Here is a 22719-nt window from a genome sequence, read left to right on the forward strand (position 1 = left end):
CTAAAGGGACGTCAACTGGTAGCCACGAAAAAATGGAAATGTAAGCTAAGCTCTCCTCCTTAGGAAATATCCACACCCACACACCCTCAGACGCTGGGCTTCTTTTGCGTGTGGCTATTAATGATCCAGGCATAATGCTATCATCACAGCATCCTCCAGCTCGCCCCCCGCACAAACCCTCCACCAGCACAGCACTGTTACATAAGTCACTTTCCTGAGTGCAGAATCCCAAACTTCAAGACTCTAGACCACGTGGACATCTGACTCCACTATCTAAATTTCAGGGTCGAGAAGATCTGAGATTAGGACTTAAATGAGCATGGATGTGGAAATGTGAAAAGGGGACTGGCTTCTCCGTGAGTCAATATTGAAATCTAAAGTGATTTTCCTCCCTTATTACTACAAACAAAACAGCCTGAAGCCCGTATAAAAACGCCTGCTCTGAGTTTATGGGAATTTCCAAAATACACGGCTCCCTCTGATATGACAAATTCAACTGATTTGTATAACAAACCATGAAATCAAATGTATGTACTTAGAGGACTGGGGCTGCCAAATGGATCCTCCAAAGTAGCTGTGCCTCGTTCATTCGCTGCACCATTTTTAGCCAAAGCTGGTGTCATGCTCCAAACATTTCGATAAAAATGGAATCTCAGAAAGCTCTATGAAGCTAAGGGCAACCTCCAGCTTTTAATAACAGAGTTTAGGCAGCGGCTAAGGAACAAGACACGTCCAAGGGCTGTGATGGATTCCAGATTATGGAAGCAGCTATCATTTCTGTGCCACTGACCCAGGCTACAGGCTCAGAAAAGGGGCCTCAGGGACCACAGCAGGCGATGAGAGAGGCCACACACTGGAGGAGGCTGTGAACGCCCACCACTCCTTCCCTTCTTCAACCAATGCATCACACTTTCATCTGACACACACACTGGGCTCGGAAGCAAGCTTTCATAAGGTCTGAATCAACAATTTGAATAGCACCACTGAGATGACATAACATTTGTATCAGAGCCTCCATTCTCATACGTCCCCAGGGAGTTACCCATATAAGATTCACTGCCATACTTCCCGCTCCCCAACACGCAGGGGCTGTCTCCTAAATGGGACACACATTGTCCAGCACATACCATTTACTGTAGCTCTCAATGGAAAAATAAACACTTCGATGAACATTTACTGAGTTCCTACTCCATGCTAGACCCAAAGGGAAAAAAATATAACTTTCTCTCTCCCCACAAATAACTTACGGAATAATAGAGGAGAAAAATGCAAAGGTAATGTAAACATAACATGTTGAATCATTTAGAATGTATTTACCTGCAAGTGACCAAATACCTCCAAAAACGTGATTTAGGCCACAAGGGGTTATTACTCTCTCTCACATATCGAAAAGGCTGGAAGAGAAAGTTCCCAGGTCAGTTCAGCAAGTCAAGGATGGCAGGGATCCGCTTCACCTGCTCTTTGATTCTCTTGGTTTTCCCCTCGTAGTCGCAAGATGGCTGCTGCAGCTCCAAATATCACTCCTCACAGAAGTACATTCAATGGCAGAAATGAAAAGGAAGGGTGTTCTGTGCCTCGCTCCTTTGTTGTCATGGAGGAAAGTCTTATCCAAGAATCCTTTAGTAGATTTCCCATCTAATCCCTTTGAGCAGGATTGGATCACATCCCAGAGCTTAGCTGCAAGGCAGGCTAGGAAAGAGAGTGTTTGGGCTTTTTTTCAGTCTTTGTTGAGAGAGGTAAATTCTGCCAGTAAGTAAATGGGAGAAGGAATGTTGTGAGTGAACGATTCACAGGGTCTGGTGTGTATGTCGGGTGCAGGACAGAGAAGCCTACGCCAGCCCTGGGATCCTGGAGGAAGGATACCCGTCCCATCAGAGGAGGACTCCTGGAGCTGGTAACTCCTGACATGGATATTGAAGAACAAATAGGATTTAGCAAGATGAAGATGATGATGGAAATGATGGGGTGGACCAGGGCTCCAAGTAAAGGAGCAACATAAGCCAAAGCATGGGACCGTGAAAGAGCAAGATGTCGGGACCAATGTGGTATGACGAGAGCATCTAATGGCAGGAAATAAGTCTTGGGAAGTGTCAGGGGCGTGGTCACAAAGGTCTCCTGGGCTCTGTGCAGGAGCTTGAACTTGCAATAAAGGCCAGAGATTGCAAACTTGGAGCCTGGAGGCCAAACCCAACCTCCATGCCCGCATTGGCGGTCTGTTTGGCAGGTGCTGTGTCTGCATTCTGAGTCCAATGGCTGGAGGCAGGGCACTTCTTCGCCAACTGAACCCTGTTCTATTGTCTTCCACCTGGCCTTCTTCCCTCAATTCTATCAGCTGCCTGTTCCCTCAAGGCTTTTGAGTCTGCCAACCCTGAGTAGGCTCTGGGGAGCCATCGAAGGGTCGAAGGATGTTTAAACAAGAGATGGCACTGCCGGTTCTACATCTTGTATTAATCCCTCTGGCAGCAGTGGGGAAGTTGTAGTTATGAGGACCACACTGGAGATAGGCAGACAGTCGAAGGTGTATTTTTTCAGGACCCTTCATTGTAAGTGTTAGAAATGCAACTCAAACCAGCTTAAAATATTAAAAAAGATATGTTGGTTCATGTAATTTTGGAGTCCAGGATTAATTTAATCTTCAGACTTGGCTAGATGCAGGGGTAGCATGATAGCAACACGTCTCTCAGCTCTGCTTCCCATCTTTTGACTTTATCCCCAGGCAGGCCCTGTGCTTCTGGAGAAGATGGTCCCTGACAGCTCCAGGCTGATGTGACCCTTAAAGCTAATTGTCTCCAAAAAAGGAGAACTTTCCTTCCTGATAATTCTAACGAAAGTCCTGGGGAAGACTTTGATTGGCCTGGCTGGATCGCGTGACCATTCATGAGTTAAAACACAGGGCTCACGCAAGGAGAACGTGTGAGGCAAGATAAACACAAGTTAAAAGTGGCCAGAGGATGGAACCCAGTAGGACCCTTACATAAAAGTGTGAACAAAGGAAAAGACATCTGCAAAGGAAGAGAATTAGGTGTAGAATCAGGATCAAATGATATCACCGACACCAAGGAAAGAGAATTAATTCTTTATTTATTTATTTAGCTATCTATTTATTTATTTATTTATTTATTTTGGGTGGGGAAGATTGGCCCTGAGCTAATATCTGTTGCCAATCTTCCTCTTTTCTTTTTTTCCTCCCCAAAGCCTCAGTACATAGTTGTGTATCCTAACTGTAAGTCCTTCTCGTTCTTCTGTGTGGGATGCCACCACCACATGACTTGATGAGCGGTGTGTAGGTCTGTGCTCAGGATCCGAACCAGCGAACTCTAGGCCGCCAAAGCAGAGCACGCCAAGTTAACCACTATACCACTGGGCCGGTCCCAGGAAGAAGAATTTTAAGATTGAGCAGGCAGCTCTTTCAAATGCACTAAAGTATATTTCATTAAATAAATAAAAAACTGCAATGTATTCACTGGATTGGGAAAATATTGGACATTGATGACAATTGTTTGGTGGAGTTGTGGGGACGGGGGGAGGGAGGTGTTTGGCAATGGGCTGAGGAGTACATAGAAAGAGAGAAAGTAGAAACAAAACTATAGATGACCTAAGAAATTTGGCTGAAAGAAGAAGTGGAAATAGGGAGGTTATAGAGAAAGATACAGGATCAAGGTGATATATTGTAGGCTATAAAGGACTTGAGTTAGCAGGTGGGAGGAGAGTCTGAAGATAAAGAAAGGAAAGGTAGCTCCATTTTTAAAAGAAAGATTGAATTACAAATAAAATAACAATTAGAAATATCAAGTCAGGATTTACAGCAACTGAAAATTCCTGACGAGCATCCACATCTCTGTTTTTGATGTCCTTCATCTTCACGGCAGTGGAAGAAACAGGAAGTCCTGCCAGCATCTGCTACATTTATTCATTCTCTCATTCATTTGTTCATACAACAAATACTTATGAAACCACCACCTGACCAGGCACCAGTCCAGGCGCTAGCGATCCAGCAGTGAACAAAAATGACAAGACCCCTTCCTTCGTGGTTATTAAATGCTTCTGGTACATGAATCCTGGCTCTCCTGGGGATCTGAGCCATGCACTTGACTTCCAGCTCTTTCTGGGCCCACAGGCAGGTGTACCCGGATGCTGGGTACCATCTCTGGCAGCAGGGAATTTGGTCCCCTGCATTACTTTAAATTTCACAGCTTGTAAGCTGCTTACCCATTATCTGAGCAAAGACAGAATACCGTCATCTCTGTCTCATCCCCTCACTGTCTTTTGTCCCTTCCTCGTAGAATCTAGAGGGGGTCGGGGAAGAAGAAAATCTCCCCCACTCTAAGCTGCCAGTAGCATTCCCAAAATAAGATTAACTTCTCCAGGTGACCCACCTGAAGAACATGCCACACGTCTCCTGCGCCCCTGAGAAAAACAACCAAGAGTAGATATTATTCTGGGCTACAGGTGGAGATGGAACATGGACATTCAACCTGAGAGAAACAGAGAGGGGGAAGACTTGAGTATGTGAACTCTAGAGTAAGATCACTTGGGTTCCAAGCCTGGTGTTCCCACTTATCAGCTTGGACACCTTGAGCAAGTGAGCCGACCTGAGGAGCGGTTCACCACTGGCAAATGGTAATGAAAATAATAATAATAATGATAATAATAATAGCACCTACATCAAAGAGCTGTGCAAATGAGACGCAGTCATTCACTGAAGTGATTACCCACATGGCTAAGAACTGGGGTGAGGTACATCCTCACGTGAAAGTTGGGGGCTGCAGCCAAAATGAAAAGAGAATGAATGCTGTAGGGGCAAACATCCAACATCCCCTTAGCGACTGTGCCATAGTCTTTATCTAATAGTTCAGCCTCCTTCAGACCCACTCAGCCTGGATGTGGAGCGGGAGGAAGGATAAAGTTTCTCTGTCCACTTCAGAAATCAAAGTTGGTGCAATTCGTTCTGAATTCTTCATGTCTGGGGCCAATTGGCTTATGTCATATGTTTAAAGAAAATCTATCTTTCTTTTAAAAACATAACTCAGTGCAATCATTAAGTCAAAATTTCGGCTAAAGATTGGGTCCCTGCAAAATATGGAGTAAAGTGTCTTACCATTTGTGACAGGACAGCTGTTGCCTCTTTTTCCGAAAAAGAACTGAAGGATCATATTACCCTAAATGAAAATGATAGAGTATGATTATTTTCCTTTTAATCTTTTTTTTCCCCCGGTGGAAATTTACATAAGATGGAGCTGTAATCCATTCCTGTCATGCCAAAAGTGTGTCAGAAAAATCTCCGTTCTTGCGGTCTCCATGGCAGCAACCCTCAGCTGAGCCGAGGCTGCATTTGCCTCGCGGAGTGGATCTGACGTCTATCTGGTGAATGCAATCAGTGTGGACAAGCACATTGGATGACTCAAACTTGAGATTATTTCGGGTTTGAAATTTCATGTGTGTTTTGGCTCTCTGTATTGGTTAAAATCCACCCGATGAATTCAAGCCTGTGCATTTTCCAGTTTTCAAAGAAGGGGACGATGCTGCAGACTCGCTTTCCAGATCAGAGAGGACTTGCTCTTCAAGTTGGTCTTTCAGTAACAGACCACTCTTTCTCAATTCATCTTTTTGTGATGTCCTGAAAAACACTGACCTGTGGCCACTGAATAGAGTTAAGCCTGTGGCGGGTGAGCTGCTGGGAAGCTGAATGAACACACCCAAATGGGAAGCAGACCCATGATCTGCCCTCATGAGCGGTCACCAATGGAGGGACCATGCCCTGTGTTCTCAAGTAGGGGTCAGGCCTTTCTAAATGGGAATTTAAAACCTCCACTTGTTTTGTGCTGCGAAAGACCCTGTTTAGAAGATGAAAAGACGAGCTGCCTGCGGCAAGGAGAAAAATATTTCCAAGTCACGTATCTGACAAATGCCTTGCATCAAGACAACATAAAGGCCTCTCAAAACTCAACAGTAAAGCGAACAAGCAATTTTGGTTAGAAAATGACCAATAGACTTGAAGAGATATTTCCCAAAGAGGAGCTACCAATGGCAAATAAGCACAAGAAAAGTTGCTGAATGTCATTAGCATGAGGAAAATGCAAATTAAAACCACAGTGATATATCCCTACTCACCCATTAGAATAGCTAAAATACAAAATAGCAATAATATCAAATGCTGGTGAGGATACGGAGAAACTGGATCTTTCACATCCTGCTGGAGGGAATGTAAAATGGTAGAGCCACCGTGGAAAATAGTTTGGCAGTTTCTTATGAAACTAAACATGCACTTAGCGTATAACCCAGCAATCATACTCCTGAACATTTCTCCCAGAGAAGTGAAAACTTGTGTTCACACTAAAACATGTACGTGAATGTTCATAGCAGCTTTATTCATAAAAGCAAAACACTGAAAACAACCCAAATGTCCTTTAATAGGGGAGTGGCAGAACAAACTTTGGTATATCCGTACAATGAAATACTGCTCAGCAGCAAAACAAATGAACTATTGGCACATGCAACAACCTGGATGGTCTTCAAGGGCATTACGCTTAATGAAAACAGTCAGTCTGTGAAGGTTACATACGTTTTGAGGTATGATTCTACTTTTGTGACATTGCTGAAATGACAAAATATAGAAATGAAGAACAGATTAGTGGTTGCCAGGGGAGGGGGAAGATGGGCAGGTGGGAATGCAAGAGGTAGCATGAAGGAGTTCTGTGGCGATAGAGCAGGGCTGTATCTTAATTGTGACGGTGATGAGGCGAATCTATCTATGGAATGAAATTACATAGACACACACACAAATGAACGCAGCCTTAAAAAATGGTGAAAGCAAAATAAGGTCTGTAGCCTAGTTAACAGTAATGTACCAAAGTCACTTTCCTGGTTTTGATTTTGTACTACAGCTTTATAAGATGTCACCATTGGAAGGAAGCGGGGTGAAGGGTACATGTGACTCCGTACTACGTTTGCAACTTCCTGTGAGTCTGTAATTATGTCAAGAGGAAAAGTTACAAAAAGCCCTCTACTCATGATTTCTCTTCAGTTATTTGCTTAATCATTCATTCATGGCATTAATTCTAATGATAACCATTCTTGTCCCAGAAAAACCTCAAACATACAGCAGATCTCCTTGGTTTATTCTCACAACATTGTTGAGACCTGTCCTGAGCTCGTCCATGATCCACCTGGATGCTTGTCTAACACTCTGTCTCTGACAGAAGAACTGAGGGTGGGTGTGATTGTCCCTTATGGGTGGGGCTGCCTCTAGAGCACCCTCCCATCTCTGAAGACTCCCTCTTGCTCTCTCACCCATAGACTTACCCAAATTCTTAAAGAACTTTATCTTTTCAAACAGTGCTACTTCTAAGGGTAGTAAATTCCAAGTGTTTGCCACCATTGTTTGCAACCACTCCTACTCACTATGAGCCATCCTTTTAGAAACATCATATTTGGGTCCATTGGGATTTGGCGAACCAGCTCATTTATAGGCATCTTTCCCATGCCCTTCATGAACTCATAGCATCTACTTATTTCTTTAAAACTTTGGTCTTTCCACTTTTGGGTCCATATCCTTTAAAGTCTTGTTCAAAGGTAGGGTCCTCTTAATAATTTAGTTTGCCTCTTCCTGTGTGTCCTCTACGTGTCCTTTCTTGAGCTGTGCAACGACTAAAATTACACACATTCCTCCACGTGCTGACCCACCGAGGTTTTGTACAAGACAGTTGGAAACAAATCTTTCAGGATCTAGGACCAATAAAAGACCCTTCCCATGCTAGGTTTTAGAGGTATAAATTTTTCTTTCAGATTTTTTTCTTGCCTTGTATTTTTTTACCAATTGAAATCTGCATAAAATGAACATCAAAGGCAGCCTCCATCAAAGAAACTGAGAGGCTGTGCCCAAGAACATCAGACAGCGAGGAGAAACGTTTCCCAGGTGTCCACAGCAGGCTGAGACAGGGAAAGCGGAAAGGTGAGGGTGGCAGATGTTTACATAATGACATCAACATATTTTACCTGCCAGCTGTGAGCTGTCTGCATTGCTTCTTTCACATGCTCCTCAAAGTGTGAGGCCCAGAGTGACCCTTGGGTTTGTCGACCCCAAGGACGACTTCGAAAGTAACCACAACTTCAGTTTTGTTTCTAATGTTTCTCTGAATAATGAGTAGGATTTTCTTGTCCTGATGAGAAACACTGTGCAAATATTTTTAGCACACAATTTACAGTGACTATTATATCACTTTTCTGGTTGGCCACTGATAGCCATCATTTTATGGTTGTTTGTTTGGATTTGTCCCCTTTTAAGGAGTTTCTATGCATTTGCCTATCATGTACTTTCTCCCTCTTTTGCTTATTTATTCAGTTGTTCACTCACTCATGTGGCATCATTTCTCATATGCTTATGATGGGCACATCCTTGCGTTGCGCCTGGAGACACACCACAAACATAACCAGGACATAGTGCCTGCACTCACAAAGAAGCAGCTTGCCTTCTTTAAGAGGGGCACACGACCCAGCCCAAGCCACTCCTTACGTCACATACTCCAGGCTACAGTGATTGGTTCACAGATAGCACGTGTCCAAAGACAGTCCAATCAGAGCCCACAAAGGCTGTCGTGTGAAAGCTCCATGACGACCAGAAGCTCTTCTGTCTCTTCTTCTCCGTGTCCCAGCATACGGAAGAGTCCCTGGTGCATAGTGGGCCCTCAGTAAATATTTTTTGAATTATTTCATCCCATGACTTGCTTGAGCTGTTGAGAAAAGGAGGACATCTCTCCCGCTGTCCCAGGAACCCAGAGGATTCAGGGGCTGGAGCTACCGTCTCGCCACCACGTGGAGAGCCTGAGACAGCCAACAGCGTGCAAGCTACAGAGAAAGGAGAGACGTTTGATTACATCGTGCCAGCCCTGAATCTGGCCATGCCTGAAGCTGGGGCTGCCCTTGGTCTTCTCAGTTGCAGGACCCAGTAAGTTTCTGTTTTGCTTAGTCCATGTTTGGTTGGGTTTATTTCATTGTTTGCTGACCAAGTCCTAACTGAAAAAATTAAAAGAAGGATCACACCCGACTCTTAAACCAGAGCGTTTCAGCCCCTTGAAAAGGGGAATAAGAACCCCGGCACAGGGGATCTGAGTTTAATGGGGCTGCTTTCCATGACGGTGTGCTTCTGACTAGAAGGAACAGCAAGCTCAGAGAGTCGGGGTCTCCACAGCTCAGCCTCCCCACTGATGAGTGGTAATGAGGTCGTGTAAGCCAGTAGAAAGGACCTGTTAACGTGAGTTCAAAAGATAGGGTCTTGGGAGCCGGCCAGGTGGCGCAGCGGTTAAGTTCTCACATTCCACTTCTCAGTGGCCTGGGGTTCGCTGGTTCGGATCCCAGGTGCGGACACGGCACCGCTTGGAACGCCATGCTGTGGTAGGCGTCCCACATATAAATTAGAGGAAGATGGGCATGGATGTTAGCTCAGGGCCAGGCTTCCTCAGCAAAAAAGAGGACTGGCAGTAGTTAGCTCAGGGCTAATCTTCCTCAAAAAAAAAAAAAAAAGATAGGATCTTGGACTTAGGTTTATCTGTTTAATAGCTCTGTGGCCTAGAGTAAGTCAATTAACATCTCTGGACCTCAGTTTCATCCAATACAAAATTAATAACTTGGTCTAAGTGATCCAGTTCCAGAATGTGACAGCCTATGTCTCTAGAGACATAGAACCCATGGCTGCTGCAGCTGCTGCTATTACAGTTGCCCCTGCTGATGACAGTGGGGGAGGGGCAATGGCAGCAGATGTAGAGAGAGCAGTCGCAATGGTGATGATGCTTGTGATAAAGATGATGGGCCCAGCGATGTTGGTGAAGTTGCTAGCGGTGATAATGACAGTGGGGAGGTGGGGCCGCAGTGGTGGTTGTAACACATTAAAATTGGCTCACTTCCTGTCCCCTCCAACCCTCATCACCACCATAAGTTGACCTTACAACTGCTGCCAGAATAAGAAATCTTAGAACTGGAAGAAGCCTCGGGAAAGCACCTGATCCAACATCCTGCCTGAAGGCAGGCCAAGTGTTAGTCTTCACTTACAGATGAAACCAGTGATGCTAACGTATTTGATTGATTGTCCAAATCCTTTCACTGGTGAGAACAATGGAGTGCCAGTGCAAGGCTTTCACCAGCAAACAACTCTGCCCACTTCATCCCCAGCTTTCACTCACAGTTGCCTACACTGTAGACCCCACAGCAGTGGTTCTCACTCCTAGACACACATTAAAATGGAGCTTTCCTTACCAAAGCCTCAGCCCCATTCCTTATCACTTGAAGCAGCCTCTGAGGATGGGGTCTGTTATGGGCTGAAATGTATCACCCCAATATTCACATGTTAATGTTCTAACCCCAGTACCTTAGAATGTGACTGTATTTGGAAATAGGGTCTATAAAGAGGTAATTAAGTTAAAATGAGTTCTTTAGGATGCACCCTAATCCGATCTGACTGGTGTCCTTATAAAAAGAGGACACTTGGATGCATTTACAGAGGGAAGACCATGTGAAGACACAGAGAAGACTGCCATCTGCAAGCCAAGGAGAGAGGCCTCAGAAGGAAACAACCCTGCTGACAATTTGACCTGTATTTCTAGCCTCCAGAACTGTGGGGAAATACATTTCTATGGTTTAAGTCACCCAGTCTGTGCTACTTTGTTACGGTAACCCTAGCAAACTAACTCAGGGTTTGCGCGTTAGTGCTTCTTAATTCTCCCCAGCTTATTCTAATGCTCAGTCAGTGTAAGAATGATTGCCCTACAGGGTAAACCTACATTGCCCAGCCCTCGTTCAAGACTGTGCCCAACCACAGAGCCCACTTCCCTGTAAAAGCTCCCAGCCACAGTCAGGATCATCACCATGCTCTCTCTTGAGAATGCCATGCTAGTTCTTGACGCCACTCATTTGCTCCTGCTAGCCATTCCCAAGCCCAAAGTCTTCACTTCTCCCTTCTACCACACCACAGGCAATTCAAACTTTTATCAAGTGTTTACTAGGCAAGGTGTTACGACACTTAACCGAGTAATATATTTTTTTTCTTGAGGAAGATTAGCCCTGAGCTAACATCTGTTGCTAATCCTCCTCTTTTTGCTGAGGAAGCCTGGCCCTGAGCTAACATCCATGCTCATCCTCCTCTACTTTATATGTGGGACACCTGCCACAGGATGGCTTGACAAGCGGTGTGTAGGTCTGCATCAAGGATCCAAACCAGTGAACCCCAGGCCACCGAAGCAGAACGTGTGAACTTACCACTGAGCCACCAGGCCAGCCTCCAAGTAATATATTTTCAAAGCAGGGATTTTGAGAGACCTTTGTTCCTGAGTGAGGCAAGGAGGAGTGGGGAAGGCATTTCAGCTTTTCACCCCAGCTTTCAAGTCACACCCACCAGGAACGTATCTAAACCACCTATTAAAAGCTTGACTCAAGTTTTCAGAGACCTAGGGCAGGAATTTCCATGATGTGCATCGGGAAGGGAGCGAGGCTCTTTCTGGGGTCCTCTGTTCAGGGGAAGCAGCATGAAAGGGTCAGTGAACTCACTCAGGCAGTCTTGGAGCTGTGTTCTCAGTCCTATGCACAGTTTTCTTACCCCAGATTGCCTAGCTAGTCTACCAGCTAATGATAGGAGAAGGCATGTCTCTTAAGAGTTAAGAGCGTAAGTTCTGCACTTGAAAGAGCCTTGTTCGAATCCCAGCTCCTCCACTTCCTAGCTGTGCAAAAGAGTAACCAACACGTGGGAATAAGCAGAAGAGATTCCTGAGCGTTCTCTCAGTGCAGTGCTAGACTCCACTTTCTATTGACTGGACAATTTTTACCTCTGTAGGAGCAGAAGTTAACTGTAAATGTGGATCCAGTAAAGATGCAAATAATTTCACTCTGGCAGAAGAATTAGCTCCAAGGGTTATGGTTTACGGCCTTATTCGACATTACATTCCAACAGCTTTCTATGTAATCCAGTCGTCTTGTTGTATGAATTTCCTACAGCTGCTGTAACAGTTTACCACATCTTAGGGCTAAAACAATGTAAATTTATTATCTTACAGTTCTAGAAATCAGAGTCCAGAGTCAGTTTCACTGGGCTAAAACCAGGTGTCAGCGGGGCTGGTTCCCCCTGGAAGCTCTAGAAGAGGACTTGTTCCCTTGCTTTCTCCAGCTTCTGCGCAGGATTTTATGGCCCCTTCCTCCGTCTTTAAAGCAGACCACTAGAACCTCTGCTTCCATTCTTACAGCTCCCTCTCGCTAACACTCCTGCCTCGCTCTTACACAGATGCTTGTGATTACACTGAACCCACCCAGAGAATCCAGAATAATCTCCCCGTCTCAAAATCCTTAACTTAATCACAGCCGTAAAGTCCTTTTTACATGTAAGAAAACGTATTCACAAGTTCCAGACTCAGGAAGGGAACATTTGGTGAGAGCGGGGAGTGCATTGTTCAGCCTACCACACTTTTTTATATCTCTTTGTTAAATCATCTGCATCTACCTAAATCTTCTAATGCGCTTTGGATAAGTTTTAACATTGCCCTGGTTCCTTCACTAATCAATGAGTTAAATAAAATCTCCAACATGGAATCACTTTATATTTGCCTGAGATCCATGATCGACATTTTTGAAAATTACACTTTTCATAGCTCTGTGACTCTAGGCAAGCAAGTTGCTTAAGCTCTCCAAGTTTCAGTTTCCATCTCTGTAAGTGAGGACGATGATGATGATAATAATAATAGTTAACTTTTGAGGTTATTGTTGTAGGGAACCAATGAGACAACATATGTAAAGTAATTGGCCCAGTGCTTTGTGCATCTTAAGCTCTGTATAAATGTTAGATGATGATGGTGATGATGATGGTGATGGTGATGCTGCTGATGCTGCTGATGATGTTGATGGGAACCAAGACCAGTGTCCTAGCCCTCAGTGTGTCCACATCCCTGAAATCAAAGTGCTGTGCTCAGTGCCGTTTTCCTTTGCGGGTCTCTCTAGCTTTAAGACCAAAGCCATTGAACGTCAGATTCTTTTATTCAATTTGAAAAAATGCACCCCCTCTAGGTGAAAAAGGCAGTGCAACCCCAGCCGGATCACCTGGCTTGGCAAAGAGGTGCTGGCTAGTTTTAGTCTCCCCTTGCCCCCCACCCCAGCTGGGCCTCTTTGTGGCATTACAAACTGTGCCAGGAGGCCCTCACTATGATTTCAAAACTATGTGATGTTGGTGATTATCTTAGGAAACACTCCACATTGTTCTCTAGCGGAGTGATGTAATAATAATAATCTGAGCAGAAAGGCAGGGCTTGTCTTTGCATTGATTCACGCCAAAATTTGGCAAATTGCATTAGCCAAATTAGCTAATTTGTTAACTGCTAACTTTAGCATCAATAATAATGTTCTTGCACGCATACACACGCATTAAAAAAAAGAAACTAATTCTGCCCGGAACAATGGATAGTCATCCTTTAACAACCTAACCAGCCACCGCTTCCTCCCATGGCATACGTAGTGATGGATGAAGCTCTCTGCACCGATGTCATAACCGGCAGCTACAGAGGCACTGACCACAGAACTACCTGAATTCAGGGTCATGTTTACACTGTAAATATGTAAATGTGCTGTGTAAATATTTATGCTCACTCTGTTTTTTTTTTAAGAAAAGAAAGAAGAACAAGGCTTCTATTCAAAGTGGGGACTGGATTAGCAGCATCTATATGACCTGGGAGCTTGCTAAAGATGCAGAATCTCGGGCCTCACCCCAGACCTGCTGAATCAGAAGCCGCATTTTAACAAAATCCCCATGTAATTCAAACACACACTAAAGTTTGAGAAGCTCTGCTGTAAGAACTTCTAAGTGAGAGCTGAGGGCGGTAATACCATTCTGAATAGCTGTCCCTCTTTGTAAAGAAAAATCGCACCATTGCTGAAACCAGTAGGAATGTCAGATAAGGAAAGTCACTGAATAGTTCTTTCTACAAACAATCACCAGGGCCTGTCATGTGCCTGACACTATTCTCCGTGCTGGGGATACAGTAATGAAAAAAAAATGATGAAAAATCCCTGCCCTTCAGGATCAAATAGAGTCTACAACATGTCAGCTGGTGGTGAAGTATTACGAAGAAACGTAAAATGAGACAAGGAGGGGGGACATTTTGCAATTTTAAGTAGTATGCTCAGGAGGTGATATTTGTGCAAAGCCCTGAAGGAAATGAAGAGACGAGCTTTGTGGATATATACCGGAACAGCATGGCAGGGAAAGGAAACAGCAGACACAAAGCCCTGAGGAGGAAAAATTACAGCTAACGTACATACCGATGAGAAGAATCCATTGATGACTGCTGGGAAAGAGGGGAGAATTTCTAAAGATGTACGTGATAGGTGAGAGAGGATGAAATCTAGCCACAAGAGAGGCCAGCCCAAAAGAGGAGCATGGACAGTTTGAGGGAAAGTGGGGCATATGTGCCCAGATGTGGGTAAACTGGTAAACAAAGTGGTGGGAGCTCCTGGAAGTTTCCTCTGCTGTTTAAGTTTTCTCCATGAAATAGGAATCAAGTTTATCAGTTGAGACAGAGGAAGGGGACAGTATTAGGAGTATGAGGAGAGAGGATAAGGTGTGAAACAGCTGTCCAGGGGAGAGAACAGACTAGAGACACAAGTGCTCGTTAAGCAGCGTGGATGCCACCTGTGCGATGCATCAGCATCCTTTGTTTTTCTCCAGCCACGTTCAGCGTCAAGTCTGCAGACAAGGAGAGAGCAGAGCGTTGGATTTAAACAGGGTCGAGGTTTAGGCAGCCACCCACAACGAAGTGAGAAAGGAACCAGTTTGTTGAAGCTGTCTGCAAGGGAGGGCCTATAATGAAAGATCATGGAATTGCGGCTGGATGAAAAAGACACAAGGATTCAGACAAAATAAGGGCCTGTGAAAAAGTAATAGGATCGCTGGATTGCAGGTCCCAGTAAAGCCAAGCATGCGCTGGGGTCAGGAACCAGAAGAACTAAACTGGGAAGTTAGAGTGGGATTCAGCAGAGAATGGGGTTCTTGAAACTGGGATTAAACGGGGATATAATTAGTGGTGATTCCATGGTCCAGGCTGTGCCGTCCAATGCAAGAGCTACTAACAACATGGGTCTATTTAGATTTTAATTAATTAAAATTCAATAAAGTTTTAAACCCACTTTTTCAATTGCACTAGCTACCTTGCAAGAACCCAGTGGCCATGTGTGGCTAGCGGCTACTCTATTGGACAGCACGGATAAAGAGTATTTCCATCAACACAGAAAGTCCCGTTGGGCAGCACTGGCGTAGGGTATGACCACGGGAGTTCGTGGCTCAGGTAAGATGATGGACAAGGTCATTGGAGGGCATTGGGATATCTACACAGGTAGTGAAATCACCAAGAATTGGGACAGGAGTAGTTTTGGAGAGAGTGACAGTGAGCCAGGAGCTAAAACCTGCAAGATTTTGGGGAGGACGGGGTCAGCACTCCAAGTGTTACTGGGAGGATATAAAGTTTGGAATTTTTAGTGAGGAGATGGCAAAATCACCTAGAAGGGCCACAAGGGACAAACAGGAGACCTACTCCACATCTAGGGCTATGTGTCTAGTGGACTGTGGGAAAGGGCTACAGGGAAGACCATGTCCTCAGGTGGGATCCAGTTTCTGTAGGAGGAAGAAGATGAAGAGAACATTCAAAGAAGACAGGTGAAGATACAGGAGATTGTGCTGATGGCTGACCACAGGTCCCAGAGTGACAGCAAAAGGGTTTCAGGAGCCAGGGAGCACTAAGTGATGGGCTCATGGAAGGGGACATGCAAAGCTGTGTAGGGACAAAGGTCCAAGACATGAGGGATGTCCTGTGAACCTAGGCTCTGTAGGGACTGGTGTCAACAGTGATAAAGACACAGCGAGACTGATCCTGAGGGCCCCCAAGCAGGAACCAGGTGAGCTGTGAGTGTTGAGGGTGAAACAGGGCTCTTTCGAGGAGCACAAAGAATTCTGGAACATCCTCTTCACTTCCTCTTAAGGGTCAAAGGGACCCTGAGCTTGAGCACCTCTTCGCTGCAGCCAGTGGAGGGGGAAGGCCTGAAGGGGTGGCCTTCCCCAGAGGGCACTGAGCTCCCTCTTGACTCCTTAAATCCACAACTAGAAATGCCTTCAAGTTGGAATTTCCCTGGAGAAGGCAGCTACTGGAAGCAGGAGCCAAGCTCCAGGGCTCCCACACTGGAAACCTATCTGAGTCCAAAGGCCGACTCTGTCACTTACGACTCTGCCTCCTGGGGCAAGTCTTTTCACTTCTCTGAGTCTCCACCTCCTCATCTTCAGGCTTTACTTGTACTATTGCCTCTGACTAGATATCTCCGCTCCGTTTTCCAAGCCAGGGGCATGGTCATGGTCTGCTGCTGGGAGACATGCACTTGAAATATTCAAATAAAGGACTGTGTTCATGCACTCATTCATTTATTCAACCATTCATTCAAGAAGTACTAATAGCTAGTATTAAGAGAATAAACTGGATAAACTAGGGTTCAAATACAAGTTCCACCACTTACCAGTTGTGCATCCTTAGAAATTTCTTTAACCTCTCTGAGGCTCAGTTTTCTCTCCTGCAAAATAGAGACATTAACAAAACCTTGCTCACAGGGCTGTGTGAGAAATAAGTCAAATAATCCAGCTAACCCACAAAGGTACTTAGTGCCATGCCAGGCACATATTAAAAACTCAGTAAGTGTTAGTCATCATCAATCACAAATATGTTTTGCCAGATGCTCTGCTAAGTGCTGGGGATACAAAGATAAAGTATAAAGTATGTCACTTGTGTTTCACAAGACTCATATTTAGGCTAGGGGGGACAGCATCTAAACCAGTGCATTATCATTGGAATGCAATTAGATAAGAATTATTCCAAAGCAATGCATTCAAATACCACTGATGTGTAATGAAGCGAAGGATTTCCTCATGGCTTGGGAAGATGAGAAGTCTTCCCAGGGTGATATTTGGAAAGGTCTTCCAATGGCTAGAAGTTTGCCAGATGGAGAAGTGGAAGGGCTTCCCAGGTTGTAGGAAAAACATGGCACCCTGAAAGCAGCAGCGTGTCCTTGAAGCTGTGAGGAGCCACACTGATCGTAACGGAGGGTGCAGAGAAAAGCGGAACAGCAGGTGAGGCTTGAGAAGAAGGGGCTTATTGAGGAGGGCCACATCTGGCGTGCCAGCCCTTCCAACTTGATCTTATAAGCAATGGGCAATTGTGTTCAGGGTTCTAAGTAGAAGGACAACAGGATCAGGATCTTGGCATTAGAATGGGGAGTAGATCAGAGGAGGAGCAAGACCGAAGCTGGGGAGACCATCGAGAGGACTGCTGTAACAGTGCAGGTTAGAGGCGGTAAAAACCTGAACGAGGGCACTGGGAGAGGGGATAGAGAGAAAGCTGTGGATGGGAGAGACTCTTCAGAAGTAAAATCCACAGGACTCAGGGATGTGTTGGGCTGGATATGGGATAGGAAGATGAGGGAATCATTCGCCAACAGCCTGTTAAACTCACATAGCTACGGACTGCTGAGGCAGAGCTTAAAAATGTTTTAGCAGGTGAGGGCTCCAAGTCTAGGGCAGCCTGAAAGTTACCTTGGAGCATATCTTCTTTTTCCTTTTTTAAAGATTGGCGCCTGAGCTAACCTCTGTTGCCCATCTTCTTTTCTTCTTCTTCTCCCCAAAGCCCCCCAGTACATAGTTGCGTATTCTAGTTGTAGGTCCTTCTGGCCCTGCTACACGCGATGCTACCTCAGCATGGCTTGACGAGCAGTGCTAGGTCTGCACCCAGGATCCAAACTGGGGAAATCCTGGGCCGCCTAAGTGCAGCACGAGAACTTAACCACTGGGCCACTAGGCCAGCCCCTGGAGCATATCTTTCTCACTCCCTGATGAACACTTGAGTGTTTCCTGATAACCATGTAATAGTAACAGCAAACAGTCATTCATTGCCCTCAGAAAACACTGTGCACTATGTATCTATAACGCAAATATAACATAATATTGCACCAATACTTGCAATTTGTGTGCTGCAAGAGATGTAAAACAAAGGACATGAGACTTAGCAGAGGGAAGGGACCACTTTGTGGAGAAGCTCGTCCTGGAGCTGGGCCTTAAAGGATAAGTAAGTTTTCAAAGGCTGGAGATGGGCACTCCCAGAGGGGAGAAATGCCTGAGCTGAGGCAGGTGGGCAGGAAACCATTTCTCAGGTGTATTTGGAGAGCCCCGCATCCTGTGAGATGCTCCAGGACAAAAGGACCTGTGGTCACACAAACCTGAGGATGCAGCCTGCTACACAGCACTTCCTCTTGGACACTCACAATACTCTTCACATATTAAAGATCCTGAGAAATCCTACAGTTAAAAATAATTTTTCTGGTGACCAAAAGCACATCAGTGATTGCCTGGGGCAGGAGGTAGGGATAGCAAAGGGCACAAGAAACATTTTGGGGTAATGAACACATTGTATATCTTGATTGAGATGGTACATTACAGGGATATACGAATATGTCAAAACTCATTGAACTGCGTGCACACTTGGCTATACATTTTGTGTGTAAATTACACCTCATTTAACTTGTTTAAAAATTATAATAATTTGTTTTTTATTTGACTTTGGAGAACTTTTTCATTATTTTCATTAATGTTCCCTGAAAAGGCCTATTTCTTGGAACACCATCTGGAGAAACACCACTGTGTTAATTTCCTATGGCTGCTGTAACAAATTGACCATAAACTTAAACTTAGTGGCTTCAAACAACATAAAATTGTTATCTTACCTTTCTGGAGGCCACAGTCTGAGATAGGTCTCGCTGGGCTAAAATCAAGGTGTGGCCTTTGTTTCTGAAACTCTAGGGGAGAAGCTGCTTTCTTGCCTTTTCCAGCTCTCAGAGGCCGCCCGCACATCTGGGCTCATGGCCCCACTTCCTTCATCTTCAAGGTCAGCAATCCCATCGCCCTGACCTCTACCTCCATCCCCAAATCTCCTTCTCTGACTCTTCTATTTCATTCACAAGGACGCTGTGATGACATCAGGCCCACTCGAATAATCCAGAATATTCTCCCCATCTCAAAATCCTTAATTGAATCACGTTAGCGAAGTCCCTTTTTCTGCATAAGGTAACAGTCACAGGTCCAGGAATTAGGAAACGAACATCTTTGGGGAGAGGGGGCATTGTTCTGCTTACCACACCAGTTTTAAACGTAAAATAAGAGGAATGAATAATAAGCCTGGAAATGAAGGCTAAGGCCAGATCAGGCTAAAGGATTTGGAGTTTTCTGGTAAGCAACAGGTAGAATTTATTTACCATTGAACTGGTGCATTCACGTGTTTTAAAATGTGAAAGCTATCATAGGATATTAAGTAAAATTCATCCTCTGTCCCCCAGCCATCCAGTTTCCCTCTCTGGAGCCAACAAATGTTACTTACCATTTTTTCATTTTCTTGTACATTATTCCAGAAATAATCCACATCTGTCTACATATATATTTTACACAAATGGTAGCAGAGTATAAAAGCTTCTCTGGTAAATTTCCATTTTTCCCCCAACGATATAACTTGGGCAAAATACCAAGGCAAAACGGAGCTTCTTTGTTCGTTTCAAATGGTTAGATAGCATTTAATTGCATAGACAGTGGTTCTCAACATGGTTGTTCATTACAGTGGCCTTGGGAGATTCTGGAAGATCCCCAGGAGTTCCAGTTATCTATTCCTCTTTAATAAGCCACCTTCAAACTTAGAAGCGTAAAACAATAATTATTTTAGTATGCTTCCGATTTTGAGGTCAAGAACTCTGGCAAGGCACAGTGGGGACAGCTTGTCTCTGCTCCACAGAGACTGGGGGCCTCACCAGGGTGGCTTGGATGGCTGGGAGATGACTGGAATGGCTCAGTTGGAGCCATGTATCTGGGGCCTTGATTCTGACACCAACTGAGATCCTTGGTTGTTCTCCACATCATGTCTGCAAAGGCCGGAATATCCAAGAAGGCTTCCTCACTCACGTGTCTGGTGCCTGGGACGGCTGCAACAGCTGGGGCTGGATGGGTCTTCCTCTCTCTCTCCCTCTTTCTCACCCTCTCCATGCAGCTAGCTTGGGCTTCCTCACAGCATGGTGGTCTCAGGATAGTCAGACTTCTTACATGGCAACTAGCTAATCCCAGAACTAAAGTTCCGAGAGGCCACTGCAGAAGCTACAAAGCTTCTTCCGACTTAGCCTTGGAGTTCTCAGATCACCTATTTGATCCCATTCTGTTGGTCAAGCAAGTCTCTAAACAAGGGACTATTCCTATTTAAGAGAAGGGGAATTAGACTCCACCTCTCAATGGAAGGAGAAGCAGAGAATTTGCAGTCATCCTAATATACCACACCCAGGTGAGCTGACTGTGCAGCCTGGCTTAAAAACCACAGTTATAAATGTGTCAGACCTTGTTAACCAAGCCCCCAATGATGGATGTGCAGGTTGCTTCAGATTTGTTGCTACTGCAAGCGATATAGCACTCAAAATGTACACGTCATCATTTCACACATGGCCAAGTGTGTCTGGAGGATAAATTGCTGGAAGTGAGATTGGTGTTTTAAAGACAAGGTACGGAAAGTTTTTGTGTGATAAAGGGATACAGTCAAGGCTGAACTTTAGGAAATCCAACGTGTTGGCACTATCCAGAACAGAGTGGAGGCAGGGAGGGAAGTAGAGAGATCAGGCTGAATGTGATCAGACTGTCTGGGGGAGAGATCATAGGGTCCAAGGGCAGCTAGAAAGGGCAGATGGACAGAGCACCAAAATCTATGATCTCATTAGCAAGTGATGGAAGACAGAAGCTAATGGGGTGCTGAACTTGGTGGTACTGATGATATGCACTGGAGTGGCCATGGCCAGTTTCTCAGAAGAGGTGGAACTTGAGATGGAGCACACAGGATGAAGAGAATTTTAATAGTCAGTGAGGAAAGGAGAAGACAACGCTCTCACCAGCATTTCACGTGTTAGAAGACATGGAGGAAGCTCCTCCTTGAGATGGATAATCCAACTCAAGCACATAGGGCTTAGCCAGTTCCTGTCACCCAGCAAGTGTTCAGACTATGATGCATTATTCCCAATAATAGCAAATCATGCCTATTAAAACCTTAGTAAATTGGAACATGACTTTGGATGACAACTACCATTGCTGTCATTATTTCTAAACAGATCCATGTGGAATGGGAGAAGCTTTGGCTAGGCCCTGGATTCCTCAACCATGGCCCAATCTGAAACAGATGGTGGTTCCTCATTCTGTCCAGGAGCCACCATCGGCCTCCCTCCCTTCCAGGGGGACATCAGTGGGCATTGACATTGGCTGGACAGAAACATCCCTAGAATTCTATTCCTGACCCACCATGACCCTCCCAACCTGGTACTTATTCTCCTTGCCACCCCACAAAACCTAAGCCCAGGAGCTGATTTTCTTTGGGATCCATTAACAAAGAAGAGATCCCAGAGCATGCACAGAAAGGATCTCACTGTAGTCAGTGCTGGAAAGACCTTATCTAAAGACTTGTTCCAATTCTGGGTAGCACATGCTAATGAAAAGAAGAACTAATATCTGGATTATGATATGGCTAATCCTACTCATTCTTGGGGTCTTAGCTTTAAAAAATCACTTCCTGAGCCAGCCCTGATGGCCTAGCAGTTAAAGTTTGACACACTCCGCTTCAGTAACCCAGGTTCAGTTCACAGGCGTGGAACTGCACTACTCATCTGTCAGTAGCCAAGCTGTGGCAACAGCTCACAGAGAAGAACTAAAACAACTTACGACTAGAATATACAACTATGTACTAGGACTTTAGGTAGAGGGGAAGAAAACAGGAAGATGGGCAACAAATGTTAGCTCAGGGTGAATCTTCCCCAGAAAAAAAGACAACAACTCTTAATTCAAAAAGAAAATAATCACAATCACATATCTTTTTTTAAAAAAAATCACTTCCTCCAGGAAGTCCTCCCTGAAAACCCTGAGACTACCATATGTACTTTCTTATACCCTGAATCACCCTTGTCATAGGAACTATTATACTATTGTTAGTTTTATGTATATATCTCCCTTATATACATATTCTTTTATAAATAAACTCTGTTTGCCTCTGAAGTGGAAAGATCCTAAAGTGACTCCCAGTGATTCCCATTTCCTGTTGTCCAGGGCTTGGTATAATCCCTTCCCCCTGAGTATGGGTGGGACCCATGACTCGCTTCTAACCAATAGAACATAGCAGGGTAATGGGATGTCACCCCCATGGTTACCTTAGGTTACACAAGAGTCCTTCTCAGCAGTCTAGAGTGAGACACTCTCCTTGCTGGCTTGATGGAGTAACCAGCCATGTTGGAGAAGCCCATGTGGCAAGAACTGCAGGAGGCCTTGGGTTGTCATGCGTAGCCTCTAGGACCTGCAGATGGAATCCAGGTGACAGCCAACCAAAACTGAGGCCCACAGTCTTACACCATAAGAATGAATTCTTCCAGCAAGCGAAATGAGCTAGGAAGCAGATATTTCCCCAGTCAAGCTTCCAGATGAGAACACTACTTAGCGGACATCTTGACCACAATCTGATAAGACCCTGAGCAGAAGAGCCAGCTAAGCCGTGCCCAGACTCCTGATCCACAGAAAGTGTGACACAAAAATGTGTGCAGATTTAAGCCTCTCAACTTGTCATAATTGAGCAATAGAAAACTAATATATCCCCCCATTAGACTGTA

The 22719-nt window shown here is 44.8% G+C and overlaps 1 long non-coding RNA gene across 1 annotated transcript; it reads right to left on the bottom strand.

The window, feature by feature from the left end:
- Positions 1-6347: 6347 nt before the first annotated feature.
- On the bottom strand, positions 6348-22409 carry LOC138915443 (uncharacterized). Its single transcript, XR_011421382.1, has 3 exons — positions 22267-22409; positions 16525-16578; positions 6348-8844 (listed from the first exon to the last, which is right to left on the bottom strand). It is a non-coding gene; the product is annotated as an uncharacterized lncRNA (long non-coding RNA).
- Between the last annotated feature and the right edge of the window lie 310 nt (positions 22410-22719).

The sequence above is a fragment of the Equus caballus genome, chromosome 9 (genome assembly GCF_041296265.1).
Source record: "Equus caballus isolate H_3958 breed thoroughbred chromosome 9, TB-T2T, whole genome shotgun sequence".
NCBI lineage: Eukaryota > Metazoa > Chordata > Mammalia > Perissodactyla > Equidae > Equus > Equus caballus.